Source organism: Triticum dicoccoides, chromosome 7A (assembly GCF_002162155.2).
Source record: "Triticum dicoccoides isolate Atlit2015 ecotype Zavitan chromosome 7A, WEW_v2.0, whole genome shotgun sequence".
Lineage (NCBI taxonomy): Eukaryota > Viridiplantae > Streptophyta > Magnoliopsida > Poales > Poaceae > Triticum > Triticum dicoccoides.
Genome location: NC_041392.1, coordinates 290,965,528 through 290,970,647, shown reverse-complemented (window position 1 = coordinate 290,970,647; position 5,120 = coordinate 290,965,528).

Genomic DNA, 5,120 nt, shown 5'->3' with positions numbered 1-5,120 from the left:
TAACTATGGACCCGAAGGTCTGTGGTAAACTACTCACACACCATCGCAGAGGCTATGGTGTTGATGTAGAAGCCCTTCGTAATCGAACCCCCCTCCGGCAGAACGCCTAAAAAGGCCCCAGATGGGATCTCACGGGTACAAAAGGTTGCGGCGGTGGAAAAGTGGTTTTTGTGGCTCCCCCTGATGTTTTTAGGGTATAAGAGTATATATATAGGCGAAAGAAGTATGTCATTGGAGCTCCATGGGGCCCACGAGGGTGGGGGCACGCCTACCCCCTGGGTGCGCCCTCCTATCTCGTGGCTGCCTGGTGGACTTCCAGAGTTCCACTCCAAGTCTCCTGGTTTGCATTTGTTCCAAGAAAGATCCTCGCGAAGGTTTCATTCCGTTTGGATTCTGTTTGATATTCCTTTTCGACGAAACACTAAAATAGACAAAAAAACAGAAACTGGCACTAGGCCTCCGATTAATAGGCTTGTCCCAAAAATAATATAAAAGAGCATATTAAAGCCCATTAAACATCCAAAATCGATAATATAATAGCATGGAACAATCAAAAATTATAGATACATTGGAGACGTATCACTGGCTGCATAAGATTGACGTGTCATCAAGAGGTACCAATATCATCCGCTCATACGATAGGGTTGGCTGGCTAGTGATATTTTGTCACTCTCTCTCTTTCTCGTTCCTCTCATTTACCTAGGAGCATGTGAAGATCTTGGGCATTTGTTGCCTTACACTATGTGGTCGATGCCATATTTCTCAAAAGTTTGCCACATAATACGCATCGATATCAAATCAAAAGATTTTAGCACTGCTCTCACGATGTTAGAGAGTTGGCACCGTCGTGCACACAGACCCACATGTATAAACAGATCAACCAAACCAACTACACCAGCCTCTCACTCTCCCAAACAAGTGTTTTTTTATTGCCTTAGTCCTCTCCCTCTCCCACGTAAGTGTTTTTCATAGCGTGAGTTAATTTGGCACCGGGGCGAAGTAGGTGATCCTGATTGGGGCACCAGGTGAGCAATGGAGGGGCATCGATTCCAAATGCATCACACGTGAATGTGGCACGTGTTTTGGCCTACATAGTGGAGGGTCGCTATAGCCCACTTTTGTACTACCTCGTATTTAGTATAAAATTTTGACCATAGATTTACCTAAGAAATTGCCAATGCATGTCACCAAAAATTATACCATTTGAAATTATGTTCAAATACGAATCCAATGATATAATTTTTAGGGACATGCATTAACGTTTTGTCAGTTAAATCTATGGTTAAATTTTTATACTACAAAATAGGAAGAGTAAACAGGACGGAGGTAGTACTTGCTCTTAGGGTAACCATAGAGTTACTAGTCTAAGTTACTTGCCACTATGACTAGCCTAGGCTACTAGTAGTACAACTAAAAAACGATGTAGGTGACCACGTGAGAAAAAATACTAAAACATTTCTTTCGGTGCAGTGCATAGATGCAGTTTTGAACACTATACTTGTCATCATAATTTGGGAAAATTACGAAAAAATTGAGCTACGTTGTGATTACCGTTTACTAATTGGAAAGAAGTTTCACCTTGATGAGTAGCTTCTCCGTGCACGGAAAGCATGTAAGGAATCCAATAACCAGATTGGGGCCGATAGATTTTATTGCCAAGATCTTCACTGTGCGCATAGACTAGGTCAAGCTTGTGGGAATCATTTTTTGGATGACAGTCGTAAATACATCAAGAAGAAATTTAAAAATGTGAATTTCAAGAAGACGGAGAAGAAGATGAGTGTTGTACCTGAACAATTACGGATCCAATAAAGAGTTCGGAGAATTTGGCAAACGAGTACACCAACGCTGTCAATTTCCGCTGTCAATGACCTTGATTTTTGTTGGACCTTCTAGATCAGATAGAAGCAATCTCTCAAGGAAAGTCGCATTATAAATGACCATAACATGGACCAGCTAGAGTGATCTCTACCGAATTGATGTCTTGTTGCGGGGCCAAGAAGACACATAAATCCATCGGAGATTCATGGAGGCGATGTGGAGGCTAATGAACCCATGGATTTGCTGAAGACGAAGGTACTCGAGCGTAGTACAACTGCGGAGCAGGTGCTCCATAGCCTTCTTCGAGATGCTAACATCGAAGAGGTTGAGCTGCTTGAGTTGAGGGAGAAGAAGGGCGGGCGCGGCATTAATCTGGGGAAGATAGCAGGAGCTGAAGCTGGCGTGGCGCAGCGTTGGCGTGAGGCGGAGCGCGGACGGCGGCAGAGAGTGACATCATCCAGCTTCAAAGCTGAGATCGTCGAGCTGATCTAGGGCGGGGGATAAGAACCACTCGTCAAACTTGGCTTGGACCTTCACTGGAGGCCACCAAGCTCATGGCCAGGCGAGTGATTTGCATATCATTCCCCAGAAGGAAGGCAAAAACCTACGCAAGTACATACAGAGGTTCATCCGACTGCAATACAACATCCCAGATGTTCATCCTGCCGCCATGATCAGTGCATTCCATCAGAATGTGCGTAACCGCAAGATGCGTTAAAAGCTGTCAATGAACAAGGTCAAGGACGTGGCCAAACTTTACATTCTGGCTAATAGATGCGCCCAGGCTGAAGAGGGAAGGAAGTACCCCGGTGAAGACGCCGGTGCGGAAACTGACTCTACCGGCGAAGTCACCGCCACCCGGACAAAGAAGGGTCAGCATCACAACAGGAAATGCAAGGACAAGACCGTGCTTGCCGTATAAGGATCCGGTGACACCAGCGCCGCCAAGAAGGCCAAGGCAGACGACCCCGGCAAGGAGATTTCCAGGTGCGCCACTTGCCGGGCCTTGGTGGCTGCCGACAAGCCAGGGGGCTCCGACAAGCAGTACTGCAAGATCCACCGCACCAAGGGTCATGACCTCCAGAACTACCAACAAGTTGAGCTGCTTACTGAAAAGCAAAAAAGCCGAATATGAGAGGCGGGACAAGGAGAAGGGTCAGGATGGCGCCGAAGGATCCGGCAAGAAGCGTGGCGGCCAAGGAGGCCGCCCCGGCAAGGACAACCAGCAAGAGAGGCCCGCTCGGGGCCGCGACAAGAAGAAGGGAGACGACGATCACACTACTAGGGAAAACCCTAGTAGTAGCGCGGGTTTTGAGGCTATCAGCAGCGTGGGCGGCCGCGCTACCAATAAGGCGCTACAACTAACATTTAGTAGTAGCGCGGTCTGCACCCGCGCTACTACTATGGACTATATCAGCAGCGCGTTTCCGGAACTCGCTACTATTAATTAGTTGTAGCGATTTCCTGGCCCCGCGCTACTACTCTATCTTTCATCATTTCCCCCCGGCTTCCTACCCCATTTCAGCTTCAATAAACAGCAATTTCCAGATACTAGATACTATTAGATATCAATTTGAACTAAAACCATGATGAGTAATTTGGAACAGAGGGAGTACTAGATAATAGTTTCATATATACTCAACATGCATCCTAAAGCAGTACAAGGTGATATCGACGACGATCATCATATGTAGTTCTAGATAATATCGACGACGATCATCATATGTAGTTCTACATGATATCGACGACAATCATCATATGTAGGTCTAGATGATATAGCCACACACACACATGTAGTTCTAGATGATATTGACGATGATCATCATCCTCAAGCCTGGGCGGTGGGTGTTCCTGATAGTAATTAGGATGGCCTGTCCAACATGAAGATTCTTGCCAATGAGGAATCTCTTCCACCCAACCGAGTTTAAGTGTGTGCGACCGTCTGTGTCCATGCGGTAAGTACAGGTGGTGACGGAGCCCCTTGCGGTAAGGCATAGTCCAGCTGAGCCTTCTTCATCAGGCTCGATACCACAACTCACAGATAGGTTCTTTGGCAATTTTTGAATAAGAAAACGTATCAATTAATAAATAGCCTCGCACATACTCTTGCAAATATATTTCTATTAAGTCCAGATTTCTACACTATCAAAAGACACAGTACTACGCATTTGTACTAACTAATCATGAATTCTACTAATAAGTATATCATCGAATATATATATATATATATATATCATCAAATTACTACAGGCATATATATATATCATCAAATTACTAAGCATATCATCGAATAATTTGCATTTGTAAGTATAACAATAAATCAAATTACTACAGGCAGTACGTATAACATACCATTTCATGCCGATCGACCATGGTACTTGTTAGGCGGGTCACGAATGGCACCCCGACAAAGTCATCACGTGGCGGAATTATTTCCCATAGGTTGCACACCTCCTCCTCGCTTAGCCTCATTCTTTGAGCTATGATGGCTTCATGAAGTGGGTTCTCATCATCTTCATCGAGTGCGTCCTCATTATCTTCATCATCTTCGTCATCTTCATCATCTTCGTCATCTTCCACCAGGTTGAGATAAATGACAACCAGCTTGGGTCTTTCTGCTCTGAAGTTGAAGCTGATCAACTCACCACCAGTAAGACACATGTGGGCAAGGAAACGGGCCCATCTATCTCCTCCAATATGCGACATATTGCGTCCTTTCTCGACCTCCATAGTGTCCCCCCAGGAGCCTCAAATGTCAGAGTCTCTCCTGTTAGCTTGTTGAATTTCAACATCACATTGCATGGGATGATCTGTGTAAAAAAAGCAAAATGACACAATGCAGTAATGCCAACACTAAAAAAAATAGTTGTTACATTTCATCTAATTTCTTACCGCCGCATGACGAAAACTCGGCTGGAAGTAGATGTCGAATAGCTTGCCAGTTGCAAGGCTGCTGGCGCACCTTGACTTGCACAATCGACATAGTGGTGGTGGTGGTGGCGCCATTTTCCTAAAGCAATATGAGCAAAGGATTAATGATTCACTTCACAGGAAAGAAAAACAGTAGCATGTGATATTTTTGGTTCTTCTGTGAGAAGCAATTTTATGGACAAAGCATTTCGGTGGCACCTATGGCCGAAAAAACTTTTCACAAATATCTACCAAATAAGGGTACCACCTGCCAAGACATTTCATCTCATTTGGCCCCTATTGCCTAAGATAATTGATTAAAAAACAAAGTGGCAAATTTAACTAAATTGGCACCTACATTTTGCCAAAAAAATAACTTATTACAAAAA